Below are 15,787 nucleotides of genomic sequence, written 5' to 3' on the forward strand. Positions count from 1 at the left end.
TCCAACATTTAAAAATTTGGCTGAATGTGATTTCATCCAAGGAAACTCCATTCTTCTTTGGAAGGATAAATGGGCTATTCACAGCTTGAAAGAAACATGGCCACACCTCTTTTCCTTCTGTAAAGATGAAGATATTTCTATTATACGAGCCCGCTTGCTCATGATATGGCTGATCTTTTTCACCTTCATTTATCTGAAGAGGCTTTGCTGCAATTCCAACTTTTTCTGCTATGCTCTTGAATCTTGAGCTAGTTGATGATTTTGATACTTGGACAGTTTTTGGGAATTCTGTAGCCACTAAAACATCCACAGTTTATAAGTCCCTCATGGATTTGGGTGGTACTATACAAGCCTTAAAGTGGATGTGGAAAGGTTGTTGTCAGCAGAAGCATAAGGTTTTCTTCTGGGTGCTGATTCATAATCGTCTAAACACTAGAGCTATGTTGCAAAGGAAGAATATTTTCATAGATAATTGCTCATGTATAATGTGTGGACAAGATTAGTTAGAAACCAGAAATCATCTGTTCTTCCAATGCCCTTTTACCCAGATGTGTTGGAGATACATTGGACTCCTCCTCAGCAGACAAATATTCAAAGTTTTATTGCCAGCGTGAAGCTTTTCCTCAATGTCCCATATTTTATGGAATTGATCATGTTGATAACTTTTTTTTTTGTGATGACCATCATGTTGATAACTTGGGTCATCTGGACTACTCAAAATGACTTTATCTTCAAAAGTACTCCACCAAGTCTATACAGATGTCGAAGAAAGTTCAAGGATGAAGTTCTGCTTCTTCTACATAAGGCTCCTAGAAAGTCTTATGCGGCCTCAAGTCTTGGGTTGAGAGATTTCGATAATCCCAAATAAGTTTTTTTTTTCTTCTTCCTTTGGGCTTAGGGCCTTCTAGTTAGCCAGCTATTGCTTATCTCTAGCAATATGCTTCCCTTTTTGTACATATAAACTTTTGAAAATTTTATAAATATACACAGTGGGAAACCCACTGATTTGCCTCAAAAGAAAAAAATGAGTGCGGTCGTTTATTTTCAGCAAACCTTCCTTCGACACTTGGACTGGAAAGTATAAGGAGATGTGTGCCACCATTCAAGCATTGTATTTCTCACATTGATTTTGATTTTGGGTAGTGCATCGTTCCATGCATATCGCGAGAATACGTATTGAACAACAGTGAGAACATGGCCAGATAGTCGTGTGTAGGCCCTGCGAACCAATTTCAGGCAAACAACACGATGGGAAGTTAGGTAAGAGTTGAATATAAATGCAATAAGAGTTTTCGAAAGAAACTTAAAGAGTAGAAATGCATGCATTAAAATTACTTGGATAACTCACGGAAAATCAAATCTGCACCCTAGATAGTTGATCCGTTACTGATCTCAATTTGAAGAATGGAACTTGTGAGCAGCAGTTAACTTCATGCGGTGTTAATTGACCTGAACATGTGTGAATACAGTATAGTATTCTGGATAAAAGATATTGAGATCCAATCCTGAAGTACCGAAGCAGATCAGAGATACAGAGACTCCCAACAATGTGATTCGCGGCCGGGTCACGACCCTGTTCGATGTCTACCGGATTTCGAACGCCCGGGCCTGGAACAAAGGACGCGTTCGGGGTCACCGCGCTGGCGGAGAGGTGCATCGAGAGCAGCGTGGGCGGGAGGGCGAGGTCGAGGAGCACAACAAGCAGGGGTGGGGCGCAGACGAGCAGCATTGAGACGAGCATGGCGACTAGGAAGAAGGCCGTCTTGGCCCACCCCCACGGCTGCGCCCACGCGGGCTCGCAGCCGGTGCAGTGCTTCTGCGCTAGCGCTAGCGCCAGCAGGTGCTTCTTTTCCATCTCTTCCCGCTAGCCGGGCAGCCGCCGGTAGCTGTCTCGCCACCGGCCAGTGGAGCGCGCGTGCAGACAGCGGGCGATGATAGAGACAGCGCTGGGGCTTGGTCGTGGCCGTCGCCGGCGTTGCCTGCCTCTGTTCATACGGGAGCGACATGAGCGACACACAGGTAAACATCGACAGCTTTGATGAATTGCAGATTAGAGATTAGATTAAGACAAGATTGTCTCTGTTAGCAGTAAATCACCTAAGTGGGGGCATTTTAGCAAATGGGCAATGTAAAGTAGGGCATTTCATCCATGCCAAACTAAATGTGCCCTTTGAGTCAAATGCCAAAGTAAAGCGGGGCATTTTGTCAAATAGCCCACATACAGGAGCGCTTCTAGTACACAAGGCAGACACGAACACTCCCCTGATCTCTCAACTCCTTGTTTCTTCTTGCCCAGGTCTCGCTCATCCTGAACCCCGCCAACGACTACGGGTTAATGTTACCAACTGGCTCCTGAATCCCTCCTCTCTCCTGAGCCTATTTCGCAAAAAAATCCCCTTCAGTTACAGCTCCAAATTCTCTGATTTGCTCTCTGTTTTTTGGATTTCAGGTTGGAAATTTTGTCAAAAGAGACCATCCTACCCAATTTATTGACAAAAAGGACCACTTGTGAGTGCAATTGACGAAAAAAGCACACTTTCTCAGTGGCGGCAGCGCCCCCAGGCGACACGTGGCACATGCCACCGAAGGCTATGGCGGCAGGAGCTTGCCGTCCCGCGCCGTCCGTCGCCGTCAGCTGTGGCGGGCCATGCCGCCAGGGGCAACGGCGGCAAGGTGACGTGGAGGATGCCTCCACCGAGTGTGGCGGCAGGCCATGCCAAAAAATCCCGTCCCGCGATCGCCGCATCCATCTTCATCCACACGCCGCCAGTCTTCTATGAATCGATTAGTTTTGCAAATTGTTCTAGCTCATGTCAAATTTTGAAAATTCATATCCTTAGATCCGGAGCTCGCTTTTAGATGAGACTTCTTGCGTTAAGTTTGTAATTAGATTCTGTATAACTTTCTTGTAGAAAGTTTTTCCATCCGAGAAACTTTTTCAGACAACTGTTCGAGCGAAATTATTAAAAGATCGCGAAACGTTTAATCTTGTAACAATTATAGAAAAACAATTACACGTACAAAATTAGGAAACACTATACCCCTGAATTCATAAAAATGAGTAGAACACAATTATGAAATAAAAATTCACTTTGATAAAGTTTCAAAAAATTGAAATTTGAATATGAGAATTTGAGTATTTGAGTATTTTTGACCTAATCCAAATTCTAAAAATCTAAATGAAATGATTCTTTTTGCAAATGGATCATATCGATGTCCTACATCCAATAACATCACTGCCCAAAAATATTTGAAACCATTTGCAGATATTCAAATTCAAAGATGAGAATTTGAGTATTTTCGAGCATAAAATAAAATCTCTAAATCATTTTAAAATGATTCCTTTTGCCCTTGGTTAAAAATAATTTTACCAAACCAGTAACACTAATTCCCAAGCTACTTCGACCCACCTTTTTGGAAATTATTCAAATTCAAACATGAGGATTTGTGTATTTTCATTATAGATGCATTTCCTTCATTATTCTAAACAAGATTCATTTTCACAAAAGTGAAGCCTATAGCCAAGCCCATCTATCAAAATCATTTAGACACATTCATCTTGTTCATGATCATATTTATCCAAATCATATTATCCTAGTCCATATTATTCAAATAACAATTGAGTTAATTGAACATGTCATATTTTACACTTTTACCTTGCTCTGGTGGATAGAGATTAGGCTGTTCATCAGTAGATAGGAGGAAACTTATACTGTTCATCTTCCACCCCAGCATACCGGGGGCAAATTTAACGAACATTGTTTTCTGCGAGGCAAGATAGGATCAAGGGGTCTGGTAAAGCGGAGCGGAGTCTTCCGAGGCTTGTTGGGGGTTCACAGGGACTTGTACTTCTGGGGCAGCAGGAGCTAGCTCTGGGGCACCGGCAGCAGGTTCCTCGCACGCTTCTGCTTCAGCCTCGGCGGTCGCCTTCTCCGGCTTCTTCATCCTCCTCCTCTTCATCATCGGTAAAGACATCGTTGAGGTTAGCCGGAGGAGGAATGAAGTGGCTGGTGGTGGCGTAGCTGGCGATCTCGTAAGCCCTGGCGCGGCGAGCGGCACCCTTCGCTGGATCTTTATTGGTGGGAGCGGCGTCGTCCATATCCAGGCCCTCGTACCAAGAGCACACGAAGCGAAGTGCAATGTCAGCCTACGGCACGGGCGGAAGAGTGGCGCCACTCGCTTAGCCGCCGGCTTGTTTCATGCGGGAGGCGCTCGGCCGACGAGGTCAATGCTTTCCGGAACAGGTTCGCCGGGCCGGAGGCACTTGAAAACGGCAGTGGCGGCGCTCGGCAACAAGCCAAGGGTCCGGTCAACCGCGCGCATATGGGTAATCATGCGGAATAGCGCGGTGAGATAGTCCTTGGCGGTCCAGGGGTGAGATAGTCCTTGGCGGTCCAGGGGAGATTGGTATCCACCACCTGCTCGACCCGAAGCTTGTTGACAGCGGCCTCGGTGCGTATCTGCGACTCCGGAAAGAGCCCTAGGCAAAGGTTTAAGAAAATAAGTGTGAGAACAAACCGGTAAGAACAAGACGGTGGAAACTTGGAAACAAATCGGTGAAAACTCAAAAGCTTATAAGCAAGAGAGCGGAAAACTTACTGACAGCCTTGGCGTCAGTGTCCTTCAAATATTTTTGGGAAGTGATGTTATTGGGTGTAGGACATCGATATGATCCATTTGCAAAAAGAATCATTTCATTTAGATTTCTAGAATTTGGATTAGGTAAAAAATACTCAAATACTCAAATTCTCATAATCAAATTTCAATATTTTGAAACTTTATCAAAGTCAATTTTTATTTCATAATTGTGTTCTATTCATTTTTATGAATCCAGGGGTATAGTATTTCCTAATTTTGTATGTGTAATGGTTTTTCTATAATTGTTACAAGATTAAACGTTTCGCGGTTTTTTAATAATTTCGCTCGAAAAGTTGTCAGAAAAAGTTTCTCGGATGGAAAAACTTTCTACAAGGAAGTTATACAGAATCTAATTACAAACTTAACGCAAGAAGTCTCATCTAAAAGCGAGCTCCGGATCAAAGGATATGAATTTTCAAAAATTGATATGAGCTAGAACAATTTGCTAAACTAATCTATGACTGGCGGCCGCGTGGATGAAGATGACGATGCGGCGATCGCGTGATGGGATTTTTTGGCAAGGGGCGGGGCCTGCCGCCACACTCAGTGAAGGCATCCTCCATGTCACCCTGCCTCCGTTGCCTCTGGCGGCATGGCCCGCCACAGCTGACGGCGACGGACGGCGCGGGGACGGCAAGCTCCTGCCGCCACAGCCTACGGCGGCATGTGCCACGTGTCGCCTGGGGGCGCTGCCGCCACTGAGAAGGTGGTCTTTTTTTTCAATTGCACTCACAAGTGGTCCTTTTTGTCAATAAATTGGGCAGGGTGGTCTCTTTTGCCAAAAATTCTTCAGGTTGGGGTGCTACTAGGGCTCTTCGACCTCGGCTCCAGGACAAGTCACCGGCCGCGTGGCTACAAAGGAGCGGCTCCAGCTTTGACTACAGGTGGGTGCTCTTGCTCCAACTCTCTTGGCTGCTACTAAGATGCCTGAATTAGAACTGGAGAGAGACATAAGGATTTAAGCCTAGATCTTACATAGTATTCAAGACCGTGCAAGTACATCTGGTGGTCAGAGCATCTCCACTCGTCTCCCCACAGAGCTCCCCACGGCCATTTTTTTTCATCCGGACGGCGAAAAACGGCCCAGTCAGGCCCCGGTTTCTCGTTTTGGTCCGGATTTGAGTCTATTTTCGTCCGGACTCCCCATGCCATCCTCGGTTTCCCGGGGGTCTCCCGGGGACTCCGGATGAAGCTAAACCAACCGTCCACGCCCACGTGTCTCCTCTTTCGTCCGGATTCCCCGAGCCATCCTCTTTTTCCCCGAGAAACGCCGCTTGGGAGCACACGACTGGGAAACTACTCCTCCCCACGCCAAATCTTCCTCCAATCCGGACGAAAATTTCGCCGGATTTGGACGTGGGGAGCGCCAACGAGTGGGGATGCTCTCAAGCCATCATGTTCAAGCTTAATATTTAAGATAGGCATAAATTCCCAAAATTGCATTGACGTTGGAAATTAGTAACCCTGTGTTAAATCCCAGTTTTTCTGTAAAACGTAAGCATTTGTGTTTATTTTGTTTTCAGGAAGTTTGGATCTAGTGGCTAATTGCGACAGATGTGCAGAGCTTGGCGTACACGATGATGTTGAAAGTTCCAGTCCGGCTTTGCTTACATAACACCAGATAGCAGTCTGCCTGGATTCCAAATATTGTTCTACAGTATGCAGTTTTATAACTGTCAAGCATCTCTTCCTCGGGAGCGATGTTTTGGAACATGGGAGCATATGCTTCCTATATTTTGAAATGCATCTTACACATATTTTCAATTTAAAAAATTGAAACAAAAAATTCGCACGTACATCTTCATGTGCTACGCGCTCACAAAGTTGCTTCATAAAAAATGAACTTATCATGTGACGTGTGTAAAAAAGATAAAATTCAGTGCTGAAAACAATGCTTTTCACAGGATAAGTTTTCTCTTTTTTACATAGGCCACAAAAAATATTATATTTTAGTAAAACTTGACGCATACACATATATTATGGAGATGTACATGTAGAATTTTTTGTCAAAATTTTTCCACACTTCGAAATATGTTTTATTGGTAGAGGGAGCATACGCACCCGGGAGCCGAATTGAATTTCCGCTCTTCCTCGCTGATGCTGTGACCATGACCAAGCATCACGATATATGGTGGCTGGCGACAATACCTGGGAAGTGAAGTCTAGTGCTTATTCATGGTCTAGTGGTGTGTAGTAATTTTAAGAATATTGTTGTTTGGATTTTTTGATCTTGTGCAACAAGGAAGTTGTATTTGTGCATTTTTTTTTTCTGTTTTTCCTTTCATAGGCATCTAGCTTACACACTCATATTTAATTTGTTTACATTTTGTGAATCTCAGTGTATCTATATTGACAGTTTCTATGAATGAGTATCCAATTATGTTTTGTTCTTATGTCAGAATAATATTTTGCATATGTATTATTCTATTATTCAATCTCCATATGTTTTAGACAACATCTTTATATTATGGCAGACATAAAAATGCATATATGATGTCTCTTGAGACATACCAAGATGCATCTACATGGACTATATAAATGTCTTAAGAAAAGAATAAAATGCCACAAGAAGGTGTCTCTACATATTCAGAAGGAAAAATAATGTCTCTACATGTATTTCTAAAGGCCGAATAAAATGTCTTGCCTAAATGTCTCTACATTTCTGGAGATGGATACATTGCCACACTAAAACGTTTCTATTGATGTTAGAGATAAGTTAAAACGCCCCATGAAAGTGTCTCTATAGCGGATATATACATATTCCAAGTATATCTTTCAAATGACTCTCTGTGTAGTAGATACATGACATGATGTCTTTACTAAATGACCTTATGTCATATATAGGCGTTTCATAAAATGACTCTATTGTCTAAGACACACTGCCCATAGTGACACTTTTGAGACAATCTGAAAAATGCGTCTACAACTATGTAAAGGCAAAGTAAGTGTCTCTAGCGGACCAAAATAATGCCTCTATGGAGCAATTCTCTTGTAGTGCTCATTTCTGCTCTTCACAGTTCAGCTGTTGGAGGCCACTCTGGCGGTCGAGCCACTTATCAGTGAGTAAAGGGCTTGTATTACTGGCCTGTCATGAAAAGGAAAGTTGAGGAATGGATTAAGCAGTGTCCGGTTTTGTCAGCAGGCTAAACATGATCATGCCGGGTTAGCAGGTATATAATTGTCGGGATGCCCCAAAACATTAGGAGCCCGGCAGGACTGCTACAACCTCTACCAATTCATGAACGTCCATGGGCCGCAGTGACAATGGACTTCATTGAGGGCCTTCCAAAATCTGACGGTTATGATGTTATACTATTTGTGGTGGCTAGACTGACAAAGTACTCACATTTCATGCCTCTGCGTCACCCATTCACTGCGCAGTCAGTAGCAAATGTGTTCATGGATTCAATCATCAAGCTCCATGGTGTGCCTCTGTCAATCGTCTCGGATCATGACAAGGTGTTCACTAGTAATTTTTGGCAGGAGTTATTTGTTGTAGTAGGTACGAAGCTCTGTTACTCTACAGCTTATCACTCTCAATCGGACGGGCAATCATAGCGCGTTTATCAATGTCTGCAGCATTATCTTCGATGTGTTGTTCATGACTGTCCGAACAAGTGGAAATGTTGGCTGGCAATGGCGGAGTTCTGGTACAGTTCCTCATACCACACTTCGCTTGGATGTTCTCCATTCAAGGCCCTATATGGAATGGAACCAAGTTTTGGCGCACTCCGAAATCTAGGCATCAAGTTAACGCCGACAATCAAGGAGATGGCCGAAGAACATCAAGGTTTTCTTCAATTACTTTGTGATCATCTTCTACGTGCCCAGGTGCGCATCAAGGCCTACGCCGACAAGAATTGCACGGAGCGCGAGTTCCAGGAAGGTGACCTACTGAAGCTTCAGCCATATGCGCAAACCTCCGTCATCAACAGACCTTGCGCCAAGCTTGCCTTCAAGTACTTCGGGCCGTTCAGGATCATCGAGCGCATCGGCATGGTAGCGTACAAGCTGGCGTTGCCACAAGACTGTGTTGTTCATCCGGTCTTCCACGTGTCGCAGTTGAAGCCGTTCACACAAAACTACACACTAGTCTACGACAAGCTTCCACCACCACCAGACCTTTCTGCTGTTGCTGCTATGTCGAAGACAATTCTAGTTCAATGGAGTCACTTGTCTGAAGATTACTCCACCTGGGAAGATTATCATGTTCTTCGACATCGCTTTCCAATGCTGTCATTTGGGCAGGAGAATTCTCTCAAGGAGGGAAAAATGTCACGACTGTGCCTTTGGCTTAGCCGGACATAGAGTTTATGGAGCAACCGACCGAATAAGGGAGCCCATCTTTAGTCCCAAGACCCACAACTGGCGAAGGGTAGTTGCGTGCGTGTGTGGCCCTGGTGTATGCACCAAGAGGGACCTGTTGCCAGTGTCGATTTGATCATTAAGTAGCCGAATCACATGTGTGCGAAGGCATCGAATGTAAAAGAGATTTCTGAACCTCTCTCATCTTGAACCCGCTTCTTCCACCATTGAATCTGAATTCGTCTGATTTCTCATCCCCTTTTCTCGTGAGATCCTTCCGGGGCCTTACGAGACGCCATCCGGTACCCTTCGAGACACGTGCTTAAGCGGGTCGTTGATGCGACAAGAAGCCGTGCGGGCAGCAGCGCAAAAGATGAGAACGTCCAAAGGCCTCCTTTGCATGGCCCACCCGTCGAGGGTTGTTGAGCGGCCTGCGGGTGGAGGAGCCCTCTGGGGGTAGCGAGCAAGGAGCGTGGACGCGATTCAGAGGATTTCCTCACGGCGGACAAATTTGACCTTTCGGTCGAGGTCACCGTGGTTGGAGGGGCGCATATCCTGCCCTGAAATCCAGTGTGTAGAGTTGGAGCGCGACCTCTCTATCGTGGAGAAGACGTCGGCGCAAGAAGGTCGCACGGCCTCTCTCTCTTCGCGGCGCCGCCGGGGAAGCTACTACGGCGAACCATCCAAAAATCTCCATTTTCTAATGGAGACGCCGAAATGGAGGATGCGGAAGGGAGCGGCGGCGGTTGTAGGAGATGAAGGAGATGCGGGGCTGCGTGAGGGAGCTGTGGTGGCTACGTGAGGGAGCTGTGGTGGCTGTTGGAGGGAGATGAGATTGGGGGGAAAGGATTGCGGCTGGCGAGAGAGAGAGAGAGAGAGAGAGAGAGAGAGAGAGAGAGAGAGAGAGAGAGAGAGAGAGAGCAGGGCAGAGGGGCGCTCGGCCCGGGCCCTCAACAGTTAGGTCCCTAGTCCAAGATTTTTTTGCACACTTAGTACACTTATATTCATACTCTTTAGGCGGTAGAGTTTGGAATAATTCTAGAAAATATAGAAGGTTGAAGTTATAGCTTAACGTGCCTATACTCCGACTCATTCTCAAATGTGCGTAACAACACCGACCCTCATATTTTTTTTTGTTTGATTATTTCTTTTTCTTGCAAACAATACACATGTGCACAAGTAGCTATTGGTAAAAATAAGAATCATGGTATATAGTTGATGCGATCAATAGAAATTATTAGTTTCAAACGTCTTGACCAAGATTCTCGAAGACCATGGATCTTTCAAATGTAAATATTATTAAGTTTGTTATTGTATTACCCTAATATTTATCTTGCTGAATAATAATATTTTTTTTAAGTTTTTGTGTGTGTGTGACCAAGTGATGAAGCTTGACTGAGATTGTTAAGGGGCCTAGAACACCAATCATGCTTAAACTTTAAGTAAGATATACAAAATTAGCATAAATAGATATATTTAAGGATTTTTTCAATTAGGGGGGCCATCGCCCCCGATGTCTACGGGAGCTTCTATTCTTGTAGACAGTGTTGGGCCTCCAAGAGCAGAGGTTTGTAGAACAGCAGCAAGTTTCCCTTAAGTGGATACCCAAGGTTTATCGAACTCAGGGAGGAAGAGGTCAAAGATATCCCTCTCATGCAACCCTGCAACCACAAAGCAAGAAGTCTCTTGTGTCCCCAACACACATAATAGGTGCACTAGTTCGGCGAAGAGATAGTGAAATACAGGTGGTATAAATAAGTATGAGCAGTAGCAACGGTGCCGTAAAAGTGCTTGGCGTGTAGTTGATGGTGGTGGTATTGCAGCGAAGTGGTAACGATAGAAACGAAGAACAAGCGATAGTAACGCAAGTAGTAGTAAACAAGCAGTAGTAACTCAGCAGTATTTAGGAACAAGGCCTAGGGAATAGACTTTCACTAGTGGACACTCTCAACATCGATCACATAACGGAACGTGATAAATGCATACTCTACACTTTTGTTGGATGATGAACACATTGCGTAGGATTACACGAACCCTCAATGCCGGAGTTAACAAGCTCCACAATAATGCTCATGTTTTAGTAACCTTTAGTGTAAGATAGATCAAAAGACTAAACCAAGTACTAGCATAGCATGCACACTGTCACCTTCATGCATATGTAGGAGGAATAGATCACATCAATATATCATAGCAATAGTTAACTCCATAATCTACAAGAGATCATGATCATAGCATAAACCAAGTACTAACACGGTGCACGCACTGTCACCTTTGTACACATGCAGGAGGAATAAAACTACTTTAATAACACATCACTAGAGTAGCACATAGATAGAGGGAGTGGTGTTTTGGAACATGGGAGCATATGCTCCCTATATTTTGAAATGCATCTTACACATATTTTAAATTTCAAAAAAATTGAAACAAAAAATTCGCACGTACATCTTCACGTGCTAAGCGCTCACAAAGTCGTTTCATAAAAAATAAACTTATCATTTGACGTGTGTAAAAAATACAAAATTCAGTGCTAAAAACAATGCTTTTCACAGGATAAGTTTTCTCTTTTTACATAGGCCACCAAAAATATTATTTTTTCGTGAAACTTGACGCACACACATATATTATGGAGATGTACATGTAGAATTTTTTGTCAAAATTTTTCCACACTTCAAAATATGTTTTCTTGGTAGAGGGAGCATACGCACCCGGGAGCCGAATTGAATTTCCGATAGATAAATTGTGATACAAACATGCTGCAATCATAAAGAGATATAAATAAGCACCTCACTATGCCATTCAATGAGTAAGTATTCTGTGAAATATGGCCTAAGAGACCCACACGGTGCACACACTGTCACCTTTACACACGTGGGACTAGGAGTCTCCGGAGATCACATAGGTAAAACTCACTTGACTAGCATAATGACATCTAGATTACAAGCATCATCATATGAATCTCAATCATGTAAGGCAGCTCATGAGATTATTGTATTGACACACATAGGAGAGAGATGAACCACATAGCTACCGGTACATGCCCCGAGCCTCGATGGAGAACTACTCCCTCCTCATGGGAGCAGCAGCGGTGATGAAGATGGCGGTGGAGATGGCAGCGGTGTCGATGGAGAAGCCTTCCGGGGGCACTTCCCCGCTCCGGCAGCGTGCCGGAACAGAGATCCTGTCCCCCACATCTTGGCTTCGCGATGGCGGCGGCTCTGGCAGGTTTCTGTGGGTTTCGTCAATTGGTATCGGGTTTTCTGATCCAGGGGCTTTTTATAGGCGGAGAGGCGGCGCAGGAAGGTCGAAGGGGGCCCACACCCTAGGGGCGCGCCCCCTGGCCGCGCCGGGCTAGGGTTTGGTGGCCCCGTGCCCCCTCTCCGGCGGTTCTCGGGTGTTCTGGATGCTTCCGGTAAAATAGGAACCCGGGCGTTGATTTCGTCCGATTCCGAGAATATTTCGTTACTAGGATTTCTGAAACCAAAAACAGCGAGAAAACGGAACCGGCACTTCGGCATCTTGTTAATAGGTTAGTTCCGTAAAATGCACGAATATGACATAAAGTGTGCATAAAACATGTAGATAACATCAATAATGTGGCATGGAACACAAGAAATTATCGATACGTTGGAGACGTATCGGCATCCCCAAGCTTAGTTCTGCTCGTCCCAAGCGGGTAAAACGATAACAAAGATAATTTCTGGAGTGACATGCCATCATAAACTTGATCATACTATTTGTAAAGCATATGTAGTGAATGCAGCGATCAAAACAATGGTAATGACATGAGTAAACAACTGAATCATATAGCAAAGACTTTTCATGAATAGCACTTCAAGACAAGCATCAATAAGTCTTGCATAAGAGTTAACTCATAAAGTAATAATTCAAAGTAAAGGTATTGAAGCAACACAAAAGAAGATTAAGTTTCAGCGGTTGCTTTCAACTTATAACATGTATATCTCATGGATAATTGTCAATGCAAAGCAATATAACAAATGCAATATGCAAGTATGTAAGAATCAATGCACAGTTCACACAAGTGTTTGCTTCTTGAGATGGAGAGAAATAGGTGAACCGACTCAACAATGAAAGTAAAAGAATGGTCCTTCAAAGAGGAAAGCATCGATTGCTATATTTGTGCTAGAGCTTTTATTTTGAAAACATAAAGAGAGCATAAAAGTAAAGTTTTGAGAGGTGTATGTTGTTGTCAACGAATGGTAGCGGGTACTCTAACCCCCTTGCCAGACAAACCTTCAAAGAGCGGCTCCCATTTTATTTTATTTTTGGATGGCACTCCTTCCAACCTTTCTTTCACAAACCATGGCTAACCGAATCCTCGGGTGCCTGCCAACAATCTCATACCATGAAGGAGTACCTTTTTATTTTAGTTTTATTATGATGACACTCCTCCCAACCTTTGCTTACACAAGCCATGGCTAACCGAATCCTTCGGGTGCCGTCCAACAATCACATACCATGGAGGAGTGTCTATTTTTAGTTTGTTAATTTGGGACTGGGAATCCCATTGCCAGCTCTTTTTGCAAAATTATTGGATAAGCGGATGAAGCCACTAGTCCATTGGTGAAAGTTGCCCAACAAGATTGAAAGATAAACACCACATACTTCCTCATGAGCTATAAAACATTGACACAAATCAGAGGTGATAAATTTTGAATTGTTTAAAGGTAGCACTCAAGCAATTTACTTTGGAATGGCAGGAAATACCATGTAGTAGGTAGGTATGGTGGACACAAATGGCATAGTGGTTGGCTCAAGTATTTTGGATGCATGAGAAGTATTCCCTCTCGATACAAGGTTTAGGCTAGCAAGGCTTATTTGAAACAAACACAAGGATGAACTGGTGCAGCAAAACTCACATAAAAGACATATTGAAAACATTATAAGACTCTACACCGTCTTCCTTGTTGTTCAAAACTCAATACTAGAAATTATTTAGACTTTAGAGAGACCAATTATGCAAACCAAATTTTAGCATGCTCTATGTATTCTTCACTAATAGGTGCAAAGTATATGATGCAAGAGCTTAAACATGAGCACAACAATTGCCAAGTATCACATTACCCAAGACATTTATAGCAATTACTACATGTATCATTTTCCAATTCCAACCATATAACAATTTAACGAAGAGAAAACTTCGCCATGAATATTATGAGCTAAGAACACATGTGTTCATACGAACCAGCGGAGCGTGTCTCTCTCCCACACAAGCATGATGTAATCCAATTTATTCAAACACAAACAAAAACAAAAGCAAACAAACGAGACGCTCCAAGAAAAAGCACATAAGATGTGATGGAATAAAAATATAGTTTCAGGGGAGGAACCTGATAATGTTGTCGATGAAGAAGGGGATGCCTTGGGCATCCCCAAGCTTAGACGCTTGAGTCTTCTTGATATATGCAGGGATGAACCACCGGGACATCCCCAAGCTTAGAGCTTTCACTCTCCTTGATCGTAGTATATCATCCTCCTCTCTTGACCCTTGAAAACTTCCTCCACACCAAACTCGAAACAACTCATTAGAGGGTTAGTGCACAATATAAATTGACATATTCAGAGGTGACACAATCATTCTTAACACTTCTGGACATTGCATAATGCTACTGGACATTAGTGGATCAAAGAAATTCATCCAACATAGCGAAAGAGGCAATGCGAAATAAAAGGCAGAATCTGTCAAAACAGAACAGTTCGTATTGACGAATTTTAAAATGGCACCAGACTTGCTCAAATGAAAATGCTCAAATTGAATGAAAGTTGCGTACATATCTGAGGATCATGCTCGTAAATTGGAATAATTTTCTGAGCTTCCTGCAGGGCAGTGGGCTCAGATTCGTGACAGCAAAGAAATCTGGAACTGCGCAGTAATCCAAATCTAGTACTTACTTTTCTATCAACGGCTTAACTTGGCACAACAAAACTCAAAACTAAGATAAGGAGAGGTTGCTACAGTAGTAAACAACTTCCAAGACACAAATATAAAACAAAGTACTGTAGCAAAATAACACATGGGTTATCTCCCAAGAAGTTCTTTTCTTTATAGCCATTAAGATGGGCTCAGCAGTTTTAATGATGCACTCGCAAGAAATAGTATGTGAAGCAAAAGAGAGCATCAAGATGCAAATTCAAAACACATTTAAGTCTAACATGCTTCCTATGCATAGGAATCTTGTAAATAAACAAGTTCATGAAGAGCAAAGTAACAAGCATAGGAAGATAAAACAAGTGTAGCTTGAAAAATTTCAGCACATAGAGAGGTGTTTTAGTAACATGAAAATTTCTACAACCATATTTTCCTCTCTCATAATAACTTTCAGTAGCAACATGAGCAAACTCAACAATATAACTATCACATAAAGCATTCTTATCATGAGTCTCATGCACAAAATTATTACTACTCCCAACATAAGCATAATCAGTTTTATTAGTTGTAGTGGGAGCAAATTCGACAAAGTAGCTATCATTATTATTCTCATCATCAAATATAGTAGGCATATTGTAATCATAATTAAACTTATCCTCCATAGTAGGCAGCACTAAAAGACCAATATCATCATAAATAGGAGGCAAAGTATCAGCAAAGTAAATTTTCTCCTCAATGCTTGGGGGACTAAAAATATCATGCTCATCAAAGCCAGCTTCCCCAAGCTTAGAACTTTCTATATCATTAGCAACATTGGTGTTCAAAGCGTTCATACTAATATTACTACCAGCATGCAAATAAGATTTCATAGGTTTTTTAATTTTCGCATCAAACAATCCATGTTTTAAATCAGGAAATAGAACAAGAAGCTCATTGTTGTCCATTATGCCAAACTAG

At 42.9% G+C, this 15,787-nt stretch overlaps 1 long non-coding RNA gene across 1 annotated transcript; it reads left to right on the forward strand.

Annotated features, from left to right (window-relative positions):
* Window positions 1-2,372: 2,372 nt before the first annotated feature.
* Window positions 2,373-6,285, forward strand: LOC124700229. Its single transcript, XR_007001682.1, has 3 exons — window positions 2,373-2,449; window positions 5,432-5,522; window positions 6,162-6,285. It is a non-coding gene; the product is annotated as an uncharacterized LOC124700229 (long non-coding RNA).
* The last annotated feature ends 9,502 nt before the right edge of the window (window positions 6,286-15,787 follow it).

The sequence above is a fragment of the Lolium rigidum genome, chromosome 3, assembly GCF_022539505.1.
Source record: "Lolium rigidum isolate FL_2022 chromosome 3, APGP_CSIRO_Lrig_0.1, whole genome shotgun sequence".
NCBI lineage: Eukaryota > Viridiplantae > Streptophyta > Magnoliopsida > Poales > Poaceae > Lolium > Lolium rigidum.